At 40.5% G+C, this 17,296-nt stretch overlaps 1 long non-coding RNA gene across 3 annotated transcripts in view; it reads left to right on the top strand.

Annotated features, from left to right (window-relative positions):
* LOC135965301 (uncharacterized) overlaps positions 1–16,956 on the top strand; it is a 29,959-nt gene extending 13,003 nt beyond the window's left edge. For 2 of the 3 annotated variants that reach the window (XR_010578205.2, XR_012418341.1), the window contains 2 exons: positions 6,276–6,433; positions 16,075–16,956. This is a non-coding gene — a long non-coding RNA (uncharacterized lncRNA). Of the gene's footprint in view, positions 1–6,275; positions 6,434–12,349; positions 12,399–15,500 lie in introns of all 3 variants that reach the window. The other variant, XR_012418342.1, reaches the window with a different exon arrangement.
* The last annotated feature ends 340 nt before the right edge of the window (positions 16,957–17,296 follow it).

The raw sequence follows: 17,296 nt of genomic DNA, 5'->3' as shown, positions 1-17,296 counted from the left end.
AATTTGGTGTCCTATTGCTACAAGGAGTCTGTTTTTTTCATTCTTCAGGTCTCTGTCTTCATAGTATCGCTGGTCTGTTGTGTCTGAACTCCAAAGAGAGGAGGGTAAAATGAGGCATGCCCAACCTTCCACTTCCTCTCATGGCAGGTTTCTTCCGAGTGTCCTTGGTTGACAGCAGGACCCATCAGTCAGTTGGAGTGTTTGTAATTGTATTTTTGGTTTACAGCATAGTCACACGATTATGAAACCATTGCCACCATCCATCATTCACAGAAACTTTTCATCTTCCCAAAGTAAAACTCTACCCATTCAATACTAACCCCTGATTCCCTATTCCTAGCCCCTGGCAATCACCATTCCACTTTTGTTACCAGGGGAAGGTATCTGAGTTACCGGCAGTCAATCTGTTCGGGTCTGCAGCAACCTCCATTCTTGCCTCCCCAGAAGAAAGAATTCAACTGAGGGGCAGAAGGCAGAAAAAGAGACTGAGGCAAGCCTCAGAGCAGGAGTGGAAGTTTATTAAAAAGGCTTTAGAATAGAAAATAACACTTGGAAGAAATCCTAGTGGGGGACTTGAAGAACAAATTCCCTGCTTAACTGTGATCTTACAACTTTATAGGCCGGCATCTTGCATCCTTTTCCCGCGATTCTTCCCTTAGGCTGGGCTGCCCACATGCGCAGTGCGCTCCTTACCTTGGGAAATGAGCATGCGCAGTGTGTTGGGGAAGCTGTACGTATGCCCTGTGGACTGCCCCGGAAGATCATCCTCCGCCATTTTGTCTCTTACTGTGCATGCCCAGGAAGTTGTTTCTCTCTGGCGCTTGTGTTCTGTTATCACTTTAGTGCAATAGGTGTGGACATCAGGAAATAGCCTCTCCATGGCACCAGCTACCAATTTATCACTTTTAGAGAGGCAAGGTGACCACTGCTGAACCATCACCTGACATTCCTAGTGGGTTGGAGAGAGCCTCTCCTGCTCCCACTCCTGCCTATCTAACTACCTGTAACAATTTCTGCTCTATGAATTTGACTATTTTAGGGGACCTCATGTGAGTGAATCATACCATCTTTGTTCTTTTGTGGCTGACTTATTTCACTTAGCATAATTTCTTCCAGGTTCAATAACCAACTTATAGTATGTGTCTGAATTTCTTCATGTATTTCGATGGTTTGTTAGTAGGTGTGTAAATGTTTACTATTATATCTTCTTGCTGTATTGAGCCTTTTATTAATATACATTGTCCTTCTTTGTCTCGTGTAAACTTTTTTGATTAAAGTCTATTTTGTTTGATATTAGTATAGCCGTCTTACTCTCTTTCGATTACTATGTGCATGGAATATCTTTTTACATTCTTTCTCTCTCAATCTATTTGTGTTTTGGGATCTAATGTAAGTCTCTTATGGACAGTATACAGTTGGATCATGCTTGTTTTTATTTGTTTATCCATTCTGCTTACCTCTTTTGATTGGAAAGTCATCTATTTTCTTGTGGAGTAATACTAATAAAAAGGAAGTTACTTTTGTCATTTTGCTTTTTGTTTTCCATATGCCTTATAATTTTTCTTTCCCTTATTCCCTGCATTAATTCTTTTGTGTTTACTTGATTTTTTTTTTCTAGTAAAGCATTTGAATTCCTTTCTCATTTCCTTTGTTGTATATTCTATAGCTATTTTTTGTGGTTATCATTGAGATTACATTTAACTCCTAAAATTATAATAGCCTAATTTGAACTTATACCAACTTAATGTCAATAACATAAGAATGTCTGATCCTATACATCTTTGTCCTTTACCATTTCAGTTATTGATGTCACATAATTACGCCTTTAGACATTGTGTGTCCAAAGACATAGACTAATAATTTTTAATGTATTATCCTCTTAAACCATGTAGAATACAAAAAGTGGAGTTACAACCCAAAGTTACAATAAGACTAGCTTTTATAACTGTCTGTGTATTTACCTTTACTGGGGTATTTATTTCTTCACTCAGCTTCAAGTTACCATCCAGGGTTCATTCTTTTCATCTGGCAGTTTTTCAGCAATTCTTACAGGGCAGATCTAGTGAAGGAACTTTCTCCATTATCTGGGAATGTCTTAATTACTCTCTCATTTTGAGGGACAGTTTTGCCATATATGGAATTCTTCATTGATGATTTTTTCCTCTAGCACTTGAAATATATAAACCCACTGCCTCTTGTTTCCAAGGTTTCTAATGAGAAATCTTCTATTAATATTACTGGAAGTCTCTTGCATGTGTTAAGTTGCTTCTCTTTTGCTGTTTTTAAGATTCTCTCTTTGTCTATTGACAGTTTGATTATAATGTGCCTCAATATGATTCTCTCTGAGTTTATACTTCTCGAAGTTCATTGAGCTTCTTGGATGTTTATATTCATATTTTCCATCAAATTTGAAAAGTTTTTGGCCATTATTTCTTCAAATAATTTCTCTGCCCATTTATCTCTCCTCTCCTTCTGGTAATCCCACAATACATATGTTAGTCTGCTTGGTAGTGACCCACAAGTCCCTTAGGATCTGTTCCCATTTCTTCATTTGTTTTTCTTCTGTTCCTCAGACTCAATCACTCAAGTTGTCATATATTTAAGATTACTTATTTTTTTCTTCTGCCTGTTTACATTTGTTTTTGAATCGCTCTAGATTTTCTTTTAGTTATTGTACTTTTCAGCTTTAGAATTTTCTTATCTTTGTCCATATCTTTTAATGCCAAGCATCTTTAAGATAGTCATTTAGTCTTTAACTAGTAGATCTGCAACCAGGTCTTTTTCAGGGACAATATCTGTTGATTCATTTTTCCTTTGAATAGACCATACTTTTCTGTTTCTTTTTGTGTCTTATACCTTTTTTCTCTCTTTTTTTGAGATGGGGTCTCACTCTATTGCCCAGGCCGGAGTGCAGTGGCGCAATCTCAGCTCACTGAAAGCTCCATCTCCCGGGTTCACGCCATTCTCCTGCCTAAGTCTCCCGAGTAGCTGGGACTACAGGCGCTCACCATCACGCCCGGCTAATGTTTCTTGTGTTTTTAGTAGAGATGAGATTTCACCGTGTTACCCAGGATGGTCTTGATCTACTGACCTCATGATCCGCCTGCTTTGGCCTCCCAAAGTGCTGGGATTACAGGCATGAGCCACCACGCCCGGCCTATTTTTCTTTAAAGCTAGACATTTTAATCTTATACTGTGGTATTGTTAGAGGTCTGACTCCCCCGCTTTTCCAGGAATTGCTTTAAAAAACTGTTTTAAGGTATCTCTGTTCTGAGCTTGTGACTTTCCCTGGGCCTGCATAGTGATTTTCTGAATTCCCCTGTATATATGATTGCCTTTGAATGTCCTAGTCCTTAGATTGCTGGCTCCCCAAAGGGGAAAAATAGGAAAATAAAGAGGAGTAACAAAAGGTAACCCTATTTTAAATCCCCTGAAAGTTGTTTCAGCCAACGGGGAAGAGGATCGCAACAACTCAGTGGGTGGGAGAGCTGTGCGACAATGGCTGCCCTCCTGTGTGTCTGCACCTCTGTGATCAGAACCAGCAATCAGCAATCAGAACACAGATACCTCATATTTAGAGAGCAGGATCGCTATTGCTCACCCTGACTCCTACAAGCTACATACAAGCTACTTCAGGAACACATGCATGGATGCCTGGCATAGGCATGGGGGGTGGAAGATGGGTATTTGCCATTAAGCTAGAGCTGAAACTGACCAAAATTGACTGCAATTTTACTGTGCAAGTCTTACCCTGGAACTTGTACGCCTTCAAATAGACTTCAGAGTTCCAAAATACTTACACCAGACAGATTCTGCCAGGACAATTTGTGGTAAAGTGGATTCCTGGTGCTTCTACTTGGACATCTTCCAAGAATTCTCTTTCATACTGTCTTTTATTTAGACAGTGGGTTATATTGGTTCCTAATACCTGGTGACAGAGAGAAAGAAGACACACACACACACACACACACACACACACACACACACACCCCTGATATTTTGATTGGAGTTACATGGAATCTTTAGATAAAGTTGGGGAAAACTAATATCTTTAGAGTATTATGTCTTTAAATCTATAAATACATTTATTTAGGTCTGCTTTGAAATATTTGTCAACAATGATAGTAGTTTTTAATACAGTTTATGTAAATAGTTTATTTCCTAGGTCCTAGATTTTGTTTTCTGGTACTATTTTAAATGGTAATTAAAAAAAAAATTTCTAATTATTGTTGCAGAGATAAAAACATAGTTTATTCAGTATTTTGACTTAAAATTAAGAAATTCTGCCATGATCCCTTATTAAATCTAATAATACTCATAAATTTTTCAGGTATTTATTTTGGATTTTCTTACATAAGTGTGGCATTTTTAATTTTTTCATTCCAATTATTATGCATTTACTTACTTGTTTCTTTATTATAGAAAAAAATAGAAATCCTTTTCTCTTTCCTGATCTCAGAAGAAATTTTACAGTATTTTCTCAAAAAGTATGATGCTTGCTATGTTACTTTTCTTTTTAAAATACATTCTTTTTCAGAATGAGGGGAAAGCTTAATTCTATTCTTAGTTAGGTGCTAGTTGTGTCATGTATGAATGTTAATGTTTATCCTTTGTACTTTTTGTACCCAGTGGTGTTATATCACCTTTAGGTATTCTGAAGAATTTACCAGGAAGCCATTGAAATTTTGTGTGTGTGTGCATGAGACTTTTAAAACTATGGATTAAAACTGTCTAATACATTAATGACTAGACTTGGTATTCATTTTTGTGTAACTTTTTGGAAGTTGTGTTTTCCAAGGAATTTGTACATTTCATTTAAAGTTTCAGAATTTTTTTGGCATAAAGTAATTCAAAATGCCTTATTGTTCTTTTAAGACCTATCTAGTCTGTAGTTGTGTTTTCTTTTTAAAAAAAAAAATTTAAAAAAATAATTTTTAGGTAAGAGATGTAGCCTCACTATGTTGCCCAGACTGCTCTCAAACTCCTGGGGTCAAGCAATCCTCCCTACTCGGTCTCCCAAAGTATTGCAGTTTCAGGCATGAGCCACCATGCACAGCCTGAATCTCCTTTTTATTTGAGTATTTTTTATTCTTGCTTATATCGTGACATCTTCCAATTGAGATGTAATTCTAGTAGTGTTGTGAAATGTTTCTCCTTATTCTCTAGTAATATTTCTTATTTTTTTCTAGTAACACTTCTTGTCTTAAATTCCATTTTGTCTAATGATAAGCATACCAACTTTCTATCAGTTAACATTCGTGTGGTGTATATTTTCCCACTATATTTTATGCAATCTGTATATTTATCTTTAACATGTGTCTTTCTTAGGTAGCATATATTTGAATTTTCCTTTATCATTCAATTTGACAATTTTACTCTTTATTTGGAAAACACAGTCCCATTACTTTTAATTTAATCTGATATTTTACAATATTTTACAATATTTTGAGAAAATATTTTACAATATTTTCTCAAAAAGTATGATGCTATGTGACTTTTCTTTTTAAATACATTCTTTTTCAGAATGAGGGGAAAGTTTAATTCTATTCTTAGGTATTTAACTAAGGTAACATAGTTAAATTTTCAAATTTTCAAATTTAAATTTGAAAATTTATGTTACCTTATATATTCTATTTGTTCCATTTATTCTTTATTTCTTATTTTTACTTTTCACATTCTTTTCTGTTTATACTATTTATTTATTTTTTGAGATGGAGTCTTGCTCTTGTCACCCAAGCTGGAGTGCAATAGCATGATCTTGGCTCACTGCCACCTCAGCCTCCCAAGTTCAAGTGATTCTCCTGCCTCAGCCTCTGGAGTAGCTGGGATTACAGGTGCCCGCCACCACACCCGGCTAATTTTTGTACTTCTAATAGTGGTGGGGTTTCGCCATGTTGACCAGGCTGGTCTCAAACCCTTGATCTGAGGTGATCCGCCCACCTTGGCCTCCCAGAGTGCTAGGATTACAGGTGCGAGCCACCCCCTGCCGGCCTTTCACATTCTTTTCAACGTGTGACAGTGATAATCAGATATCACGTTTCCTATTCCTACCTCTATTCGCTTTTAGTTATACATTCCTTATTATTATTTCATTAGTTACACTGGGGCTCAGTGCACTAGAGAGGCTATCTTAAATGTATACTTTTCCACTTGCTTGTCAATACAAATACTGGCATGACTTGGGCTGCCAACAAAGGTATATTCACATATGAGAACAATTCGTTACATTATCAGCATCTTTTCTCAGTTTTCTTGTTCGTTTCTGTGGTTTACAGATGAGGCTTCAGGCTTGACCAACTCTGACAGGCTGGCTGCTGAGACACTGCTACTCAATGGCCCTTACTAAATGGCCTCATTTGATCATGACGTGATCTCCAGAAGCTGGACTTGATTATCCTTGCCAAACGAAATGCTGAAACCAAAAATCTGAAAGGTAATTCTTGCTAAGTAAGGGAGAGCTGTGATTGTAGAGTGTGGTCACCCTGAACAGAGCAGACTGGCCGTGGAGCTCCAAGACTGGCAGACTTGGGAGGGGGAACATTTAGAGACTGGATGACTTTGGCCGTGGACTCAGGGTTGGGACAGTGAGGCTGCCACTGACTGGCTGTCATTCAGAAATGTGGTTACTGTTTAAAAAAAAAATTGTCTCAATGTATCAGGGCTTAAAACCAGTTTTGGTAGTGACTTTTCATCATAGTTAAAGAGTCTTCTTGAATTTGGACCTTTCTTTGGACTTGAGTTTGGAAAAACGAAGACATTTTTGTTCGCATTTTCATTCCATGCTTGAGAAAACTGAGGCTCACACAGGCAAGTAACTTTCTCAGGGTCACACATTCACTGGCTGGCATATTAAAGTTTTGAACAAAGTCCACGCTTTTCTTACACACTATTGTCATTAGTATTAGTTTTAATAGTAGCCGTAGCCATACTTTTCATTCACAGGTTCATAGAGTTGTTCATCCGACTCCTCACTGACAATCCATTCTCACCATCATGCCCTACAAGACCTCTGGTTGTTTTATTCCGTTTCTCCTTCATCCTGGATCCCAGCTCCCATCCCCTCTCCACTCCTCCGACAGAATCACTCTTTCTAATGGGTTTTCATCTGTACCTAAATATTTGTGTAGCTTTGAAAAATCTAATTTGTCAAGGGTTATGTGTTCATTTTACATTTCCATACATGTTATTTTACTATGTATAGATCTCATTTGTTTCCTAATTTTCTTCACTCACCACTGTTGTGCAAACGCACTGACGTTTCTGTATGGCCCTCTGCCAACCTTCGCTTCACAGCGTGCATCCACCGTGCCTTCACCTACCCCATTCCTCTTGTCATGGACCCCTGAATTGCCTCTGGCTCCCCCCACCACACACCTTACTGCAACATCCACACGCTGGGGTCTTTATGGATTTCCCTGGGTTTTCACTCAGGAGTGGCACTGCTGGATCCTAGGAGATGCCCGTTAATTCCACTTGGCACAGACAGTTTGCTCTGTGTGGCAGACCACATTCCCATCAGCAGTGCGTGAGGGGTTCATTTTACTACACCCTCACCAGCATTTTTACACTCCTTGAAAGTTTTGTCAATTAGATGAATGGGTGCAAAATGTAATCTTATCATCGTTTTAACCTGCACCTCTGTGGTTGCCAAGGAAGTTGTGTGTCTCCTCCTCACTTAGCAGCCATTCACGTTTCCCTTTCTGTGAAGCTCTTACTCGTATACCTTAACCATTTTAATAGTCTATTGTTTTTATTTTGTTGGATTTCACCATTTCCTTGCATGTTCTAGATGCCAATATCTGGTTGATTTTAAAAGATGTAGTCATTCTCCCCCCAGTCTGTCACTTGTTTACTTTAATGATGCCTTTTTATCTCAAACCCAGATTTTTAATGTTGCTATTGAAAGGGGAAAGGTTCCCTTATCCCTCTCGCAGGGCGTGTGACGGGGGAGTGGCTCACTTCTTCAGTGCCCCGCTGCTCAGACCCGTAGGGGAGCATGCAGATGGGCCGGTTGTGGGGCTCCGACTGCATGGCAGCATCTAGGGCTGAATGTTTACAGCTCCTGAAGCCCCAGCGGGCGTGTGTTACCGGACGCTCTTTTAGTTCAGCCATCTATAGGCAGCTTGTGTTAGCTCAATTAGACACCCTTTCTTACCACAAGGACACAGGGATTTCTGTATCCCGGGGTTTCTTGCCGTGGTGTACTGGAAGAGTCGGATCACTCGCGGGCTTGGAGAATAAGTGCAAGGTGTTTTTTTGTTGTTGTTATTATTGCTATTTTTTTTTTAGACGGAGTCTTGCTCTGTGGCCCAGGCTGGAGTCCAGTGGCACAATCTCGGCTCACTGCCACCTCTGCCGCCTGGGTTCAAGTGATTCTCCTGCCTCAGCTTCCCGAGTAGCTGGGACTATGGGCGCTCGCCACCACGCCCAGTTAATTTTTGTATTTTTAGTAGAGATGGGGTTTCACCATATTGGCCAGGCTGGTCTTGAATTCCTGACCTCGTGATCCGCCCTTCTCAGCCTTCCAAAGTGCTGGGATTACAGGCATGAGCCATTGTGCCTGGCTTAAGTGCAAGGTTTTATTGAGTGGAAGTTCTCAGCAGATGGATAGGGAGCCAGAAGGGAGATAGAGTGGGAAGATGGATTTCCCTTAGAGTCGGGCGGCTCAGCGGCCCAGGCTCTCCTCTGACCTCCCTGGCTGAACTCCATGAACTCCACGTCGTTCTGCAGGTCAATGGCCTGCCAAGCCTGTGCCCGTGTCTGTCAGTGTGCTGTTCCGCTGGGGCCTTCTTGACATCCAGCTGTTGTGTCTTCTTCCACTGATATGTTCCTCTTGAAGTCCAGCCACGTGTGTGTGTCCGATGGGGTCATAGGCATAGATGGGTGTGTGGTGGGCCAGGGTGGTCTTGGGAAATGCAACATTTGGGCAGGAAAACAGAAATGCCTGTCCTGACCTAGGTCCATGGGCACAGGCCCTGGGGTGGAGCCATAGCCAGGGACCACACCCTCCTGTACTCAGCACTTCCCTGCCCCCCTTCCACATCGCTATGGTAAAATCCAATTTTTTTCACCTTAGATTTTGTACATTTGGGGTATTACATAAAATGTGCATATTCAGTTCAAGATAAAAAGTTTTCTCCAACAATCTTCTATTAGCTTTATTTTTATTCCTTTTCATTTGAGTTTTTAATCAATCTAGAGATCATTTTATTTAAGATGTAAGGAAGAGTTCCAATTTTAATTTTACCCATCAGGCAAGCCAGTGGTACCCAAAGCCATCTATTAAAAAAAGTCTGTTGCTGTCTCACTGACGTGCGTCACTTCTCTCATAAAACAGATCCTTAAACACACATGGGTCTGGCGTTGAGCTTCCTGTTTTATTCCACTTATGAATTTAATATTTCTTTACCAAAACTTGCACTTTTTTTTTTAAAGTAGTATTTTGTGGAATTTTTTTCATATCTTATAGGCCAAGTCTCTTTTATTCTCCCTTTTTCTGAAATTGTTTATTTTTTGAAGAGTTTTATTTTTTCATGTAAATGTCAGAATAAGACTGTTGAAGTCTTCAAAAATTGCTCCTAAATTTTTTTTATCAGAATCTCATGTAAGTATGGCTTTGGGGGAGAACTGCCATTTCTTCAAATGTTAAACTATCCCATTATGGGATATGGTATATCTTCTCTTTATTCTAATCTTTTTTTATATCCTTTAATTAATTTTAAAACTTTCTAAGGAATCATGAATTCTTTGTTAGATTTATTCTTAGATATATTTAAGTTTTTCTTGTTATTGTAAATGTTATATTGTTTTATTATTACATGTTTTAGTTAGAAATTACCAGTGTGAAGAAATATCATGGTACAGTTGAAATCACACCTCTTAATTTTTGTAGAACTCTTAGTTCCAATACTGTGTGCATTGATTCTGAGGCATTTTCTATTTAGGTGATCATACCATCTGCAAAAGGATAGCCTTGACTTGTCTTGATATATTCTTCTACCTCTTGTTGATCTTTCTCTTGATGAGTCCATTGGACAGCTTTGTCAGTAGCAATAACATTGCGTTTTCTTGTTTCCGGTCTTAAAGGAGCCATGCTTCAAGTCCATCTTCTGAATATGGTATTTGTCAAAGACAAGCGTAGTTATTTATCAGATAAAGAACATTCTCCTTTAGTTGTAGTTTTCTGGAAATACTGTATGTAATAATAATAATGTGATGTAAATAATTTTATTTTAAAATATGTTGGATATTTATAAGTGCTTTTTTTTTTTTTTGCTTCTACCGACCTAGTCAATATTTTTTTCTTTCTTCACCTTAGTATCTTAAAGTGGTGAATTAAATTCATAGGTTTTCTGATGTTAAAATTTTTTTCATTCTTTTGATGAACTCTGTTTATAATATATTATTTTAACACAACATTAAAGTCAATTAGCAAATATGTATGTAAGACTATTCATAAGTGAAGAGAGCTATACTTTGCATTTTAAAGTGTGTGTGTGTGTTTTTTTTTTTAAACCAGCTTTGGAATCAAGCAAACAATTTTATAGTTAACAGAAGCTCTCTGTCTCTCTGTCATTGTTTGGAACAACTTGTGATTTGTATAAGACATAGATTCTTTCTTGTTTAAAAGTTTGATGTAACTTTTTTTGTGGAATGTTCTTGGCCTGATTTTTTACTGCCTTTTTTTTTTTCCTCTTGGGGGAGGTTTTAATTACCATTATGAATTTTAAATGAAAATCTATTTATCCTTGCTCCAATTTGGAATATTATACTTTTCCAAAAATGTGTCCATGTTGCCTGTGTTTTCAAATTGATGACTTTATAAAAAAGATTTTACATTGTTTATGCAGTTACTTCCTCTTTTGGATTCTGTTTTTAAAATTTGCATCTTCCCCTTATTGTATTGACTAGATTTGCCAGAGCTTTTTGTATATTTTATTAATATTTTAAAGAAATAGCTTTTGGTTTTGTTAATCTTCCCTATTTCATTGATTTATGTCCTTATCTATTTTCTTTTCTTTTTTTTTTTCCCCTTTGGGTTGCTTCTGTTTCGTGTTTGTTTTCTGCTTGAATTGAATACTTAGCTCATTTTTTCTTACTTCCTGATAAATACATTTAAACATATGCAGCTATCATTACAGTGTGGCTCCATTATTTTGTAATCTCTTGTTTTTTACTCTGTATCTTAAAGTCTTTTTAGCAGAATGACGTTTTAGTTTTTGAACATATGGTATTTTATTTTTTGTAATCATTTTTGTTATTGGTTTCTAATTTCATTGCTTTGTGCTCAGGGAACAGACTAAGCTGGGGGGATTGTTTGGGCTGATTGTAGCTTCCAACCTCATCCGTCATCCTTGGTTGTGAAAGCTGCCCTCCACACAGACATATATTTTGCTCTGGGATTTTTAATAATCTTGTCAATCAAATTTTATATGTATTTATGCTTTTTTGTTTTGATTTTTTTTTTTTTTGTCCCTCTAATCTACCAGTTTCTGATAGGGCTTTGTTAAGATCTTGGGCAATAAATTTTGTTGTCTCTGTTCTCTCGTAGTGCTGTCAGTTGTTATTTTATATATTGTGATGGGCTATTTTAAAGGGCATATATATTCATAACCACTATATCTTCTTGATCTAGCACACTGTTGTGTCAGTATATAGCACTGCTTTTTGTCATCATAATGTTTTTCACCTTAAAACCCATTTATCCCAATACTAAAAAGTTTTACCTTGTATTCAAAAAAAATTCTTATTGAAACAACTTTTGGAAACTACACACATACTTTCCTTTTCATTATTTCATGTATTAATTTATGTAAGTGTTCATAGCCACTTTTATTTCTCATCATCAATCAATACATTGGTATTCTGAATTTAACTCTTGGACTAGAGATTCTGCTCTTTGTGTGCCGAGAATTTAGTTTGCAGAGACCCAGGTCTGCATCTGTGATGAGGACTCAAGTTTGCCACTCCTCAGGGGAAGAGACCCCCGTCTTCTCCCCAGTGCTGTGTGATGCAGATTCCTGTTGCAACCTGCCTGCCTCCCTCTCTCCCCCTCTCTTTCCCTTTTTCCTTCCTTCCTTCTTTGAATGTTACTTCTTTTCCTTCTCTGAATGGTAATACAGACATATGGCAAATGGCACAAACATTGCACCTGTTGATAAGTAAGGAAAGGGAGACTCCCCTGTAAGTGCTCATGACCTCAACACCAGGCCATGAGATGGAATATTACCAGCAACCTGGGGTGCCCTGTGTGCCCCCAGCTGTCTGCAATCCTTTCTATCTCACTCGCCTCTAGGTAACAACTATCGTCACCGTGGACTCATTTTCTTGCATTTCTTTATGGTTTTAGCTTTGGACATTCAGTTCTGCCTGTGCCGTTTCATGCAATGAAATCATAGGTGAGTCTCACATCAGTGGAACTGTACCTGTCCTGTTTCACTCAACATTATGTTTTTATGTTTTGGGTTTCATGCATATTTTTGGATGCCCCTGTACTTTACTAATTTTTGCACAGTCTAGGAATTTGCTGTATGGCTGTACCACCATTTAATTTTCTACAGTTCAGTCGATGGACACTGGAGTTGGTTTCTAGTTTGGGGCAGTTACAGGCCCGGTTGCCAGGAAGGGTTTCACATATGTGTCCTAGTGGGCATGCCAGTGAGTTTGCCTAGGGTTTGTACTGAATCGTGAATTGCTGGGTAGGAGCTATGTACCTGCACCTTGACTAAATAATATCAAGTGTGTCCCAAAGTTGACATTCCAATTAGATCTCTCACCACCACAGTTTGTGAGCTGTGATTGTTCTGTGACCACACTGATATTCATATTTCCAGTTGTTTCCTAAAGGGCTAATAAGTTACAAATACATTCATTTGCTTTTCAGTCTAGTAGGCACGTCTTGGCATGACTTTATTTTGCCTTCCCCTGATTCGTTTGTTAATCATTTTTATCCTCTCTTTCTAAGTATCTGTTCCTATATTTTTGTCTACCTTTTGGAGTTGCTTGTCTTTTTATTGATTTGTGTGAGTTAAAGAAATAAAACGCTAGGCTGGGTGCAGTGGCTCACACCTGTAATCCCAGCACTTTGGGAGGCCAAGGAGGGAGGCTCGTCTGAGTCCAGGAGTTCAAGACAAGCCTGGGCAACATAGTGAGACCCCATCTCTACTAAAAATAAACAAAATTAGCCAGACGTGATGGTGTGCACCTGTGGTCCCAGCTAGTCAGGAGGTTGAGGTGGGAGGATCGCTTGAACCTGGGAAGTTGAGGCTGCAGTGAGCTGTGATTATGCCACTGCACTCTAGCTTGGCAGACAGAGCAAGACCCTGTCTCAAAACAAAAACAACAAAAACAAAACCACATATATATGCTTTGAAGATGAGCTCTGTTTTTTGGTTGAAAGTGCTGGAATTACCTTCTCCTGCTCTGTGTCTTGTTTCTCACTCTCACCTAATATTTTTTGATGACCAGAGGCTCCTAAATTCAGTGCAAATTCATCCATTTTTTTATGCCTGAGAAAATCTTATTTTACCCCAGTATTAAATAATATATTATCTTGATATAACAATCTGGGTATCATTCTTTTCTTAATATTTAAAAATTATTGTTACACTATTGCTTGGCTTCCATGGTTGACAATTGTGATACCAACTTGATTTTTATTTATATTTATTGGCTTTTTTTTCCTGATAACTTTTAAATTTTTTCCTTATTTCTGATGTTTTAAAAATGAATTTTACCTTTGTCTAGTTTTGCTTCTTTCTTTCTTTCTTTCTTTCTTTCTTTCTTTCTTTCTTTCTTTCTTTCTTTCTTTCTTTCTTTCTTTCTCTCTCTTTCTCTTTCTTTCTTTCTTTCTTTCTTTCTTTCTTTCTTTCTTCTTTCTTTTTTTTTTTTGGACTCTTTGAGGCTTTTCAATTCAAGGTCTTGCATTTTCTTTATTTCTTGCTCATTTAGGGCATTCTCTAATCTCTGTTCATTTCTCTGCCCTTCTGGCACTTCTGTTGCATGCACTTGGCACTTCACTCCTCCAGCTCCCTCCTTGCATTTCCTGTCTCTCCATTCCCCTTTCCTGCTTCCTGGCCTTGCTGGCCCCCTCTTGCTCTCCACTCCAGCTCCCTCCTTGCAATTTCCATTTCTCCATTCCCCCTTCGTCTCTCCACACCACCTTCAAGATGGTGCTGGCCCCATCTTGCTCTTCCACATACTGATACGTCCTCAGCTGTATCCATTCTGTCACTCAACTCATCCACTCAGTTTTAAACACCAACTATTATTTCTTCCAAATGTATCATCTCCAGTGTAGTCTTCTTGATGATTTACTTCAGCTGCATGTCTTTGTCTTTTCTCTTTTATAATATCTCTCCTTTCTACTTTGATATAGTTTTGTTCAAAACATATTGATGAGAGCCCCTAAATGCCATGATTTTGCATTGTGAGTGAGCTCAGAATCCCTGAGGACATTAAGCACGGTGGCCAGGGATGCGTCCCTGGGGATGTGATGGCGGCTCGGCCTGGCTTTCGGCTTTCCTCCTGGGTTGTCCACAGAGGAGAGATGCCTCAGGAAGGAGTCTCCAGGGCTAGTCTATGTATCTCGCCCTTGCACTGTTTTTTTTTTGTTTTTGTTTTTGTTTTTTGGTTTTCTTTTGTTTTTTTTTTTTTTTTGTTTTTTTTTGAGACAGCATTTTGCTCTTGCTGCCCAGGCAGGAGTGCAATGGCATGGTCTCGGCTCACCGCAACCTCTGCCTCCCAGGTTCAAGCGATTCTCCTGCCTCAGCCTCCTGAGTACCTGGGCCTACAAGCACCTGCCACCACGCCTGGCTAATTTTGTATTTTTACTAGAGACGGGGTTTCTCCATGTTGGTCAGGCTGGTCTCAAACTCCTGACCACAGGTGATCCGCCTGCCTCGGTCTCCCAAAATGCTGGGATTACAGGTGTGAACCACCGTGCCCAGCCTGCACTGCTTTTTAAAAAAGATTTTCATCTTACTCTTAGTGTTAATCATGTAATCTTCCAGATCTGGGGGTGGTGGGGCAGGGGGGAGACAGACCGTGGGGTTGGCAGGATCATCAGATCTGTGGTTCCCTCCTGGGGTCTCCATGAGGCCTCCAGTGATTAGCACTCTTCTCCCTGCCTGTGGCCCCCAGGCCTAGACAGGTGAGAAAGGGTAAAGATGGAGACCAAAACGTTGCCTTCACGTTAGAGGCTTGTTTAGAAGCCAGAGCTTAAAGGGACCTATAAGCTGAACCCATGAGAAGGGAGACCTTCTTCCCTGTGGCCTCCACGGGCAGCCGCATCCCAGGGAGGAAGGGCACAGCTTAGCAGGCCCAGCCACTTTCCAGCGCAGAGTGAGTGGAGGGTGGGAGAGGCTGGGCGTGTGGGAACTGGGGCGGGGAAGGCATTCAGCTCTTTAGTGTGCTCCCCTGCACGTCTGCTGAAAGCAGTCCCCATGTCACCGAGACCCAGCCTCCGCCGAGGTGATAGCAGCTGCATTTCTCCCTCATAGGTCTTTGTCTGGCATTGGCTCACTCAGCACAACATGGGAAGAAAGGGGAAGAAAGGGTGCTCCCCTCTCTGCCTGCTCACCCCCCTGAAAACCCTCACTTTTCTCCACTGTGGACGGCTGCGTTTTCCACCCTAGGAAGCGGACACCTTTTGCGACCTCAGAGCCCCTCAGGGCCTGTGAGTGGTCACCCGGCATAGCCCCCACCTCTCTCTGGCTGCTATGGTGCCTACAGGGCTTGGCTCGGGGAAGGTTGCCGGCAGGCCTGGGCCGCTTTGTCATTTGTTGGAAACCAGAAGCTTCTGCATTCCTTTCACCGCTGGAGCTGGATTTTCCCAGCTGCATGCACAGCTCCCGGCCTGGGCTGTGTCTTCTTGGGGAGGTGGAATTTGCTACCTCCAGGGTGGAGCCGTAGTCGGTATTCCTGGAACAATCGTAGAAGTAAGCAGGCCAGAGGTGAATGAAATGTGGGGACATTAGCACTGGGGGCTGGGGCACATTGCATGGGGGGACGGGGTGTCCCTTACATCAGGGGCATGGGCTGTCTAGAGAGACTCCATTTCTCCTTCATTTCCAGGTGGTGTTTCAAATCCTGCTGGTGTCCAGAGGCCTGGACTCTGTCCCCGTCCTATAAGGATTTCCGTGACTGCTGCCGTGGGACTGGCATCACATTCTCATTGAGGGGACATGCTTTCCTTGGTTCTAATCCTGAGTCTAAGAATGGGAGGTTTGCTTAGGCAATGTCATCGTCCTGACCAGCAGCAATTGTCCCTTAGGCAATGACACCATCCTAGTCACAACAATTGTCCCTCAGGCAGTGCTATCATCCTGACCAGCGACAGTTGCCCCTCAGGCAGTGCCATCGTCCTGACCAGCGACAGTTGCCCCTCAGGCAGTGCCATCGTCCTGACCAGCAACAACTGTCCCTTTAAGTGGTCCCCTGATTGGCTTTTGTTCCTCCTGAGGCCTGGATGCTGAAGTGTCGAAAGACCACAGAACTTGGCAGACGAAAACCCTAATGATCATGTGCTCAGATGTCCACCAACATCAATCCTGTGGAAAATCTGGAGTAATTAGGAAATGATTCTGAACTAGAGAAAATGTTCCCATAAAATGTCAGGTACTTTATATCCTGGAGGAGTGAATATTTTACCAACTCGATCTTATGTGTAAAATGCAGTATTCTGAGTTACCAAGTTTCACTACTGAAATTCTTTTAAGTTGGATGGCGGCATGGAAGTTTCTGGAAGCTGAATTCTGAATAGTTTTAATCCTTCTTTGAGCCTTGGTTTCCTCGTCTGTAAAGGGCATAATAGCTTTGTAAACTGAACTAACAGGATGGAATGAAAGGACAGCAGATTTTCTTATAGTGTTGCCTCCCAAAGAAGCTTAATTTTAATTTAATTTCAGGAAGAAACAAAAATGTGCAAGGATGTTAAAAAAATATTTTCGCTAGTTATCATTCCGCTTCAGTGTCTCCATCATTTGCATCAATATGGCTCAGTTGAAGTGCAGGGAACGTTCTCTGAGCCAGGCTGGGGCTTCTGGTGGGAACTGGCTTTCCCAGGAGGAGCCCCTGGTGCCTGCACGGTGAAGGCCTCGTGCAGGCAGGTCGAGGAACCAGGGGCTGTTTGGGGGTGAGACAAGGAGAACCAGCCCTTGAGAAAGGTGGGGGTTTAGTGTCCAGGCCTTGGGGAGCCGGGAGCCCTCTGTTGGGGGTGTGGCCCATGGGACACGTGGCTGAGGCAGGAGCCGAGTACAATCAAAGCAGAAGCTGGGTCTAACCAGGCCAGCAAGCG

Source organism: Macaca fascicularis, chromosome 10, assembly GCF_037993035.2.
Source record: "Macaca fascicularis isolate 582-1 chromosome 10, T2T-MFA8v1.1".
Taxonomy (NCBI): Eukaryota; Metazoa; Chordata; class Mammalia; order Primates; family Cercopithecidae; genus Macaca; species Macaca fascicularis.
Note: the sequence above shows the minus strand (reverse complement) of the source record. Positions and strands in the feature narration are given on the sequence as shown.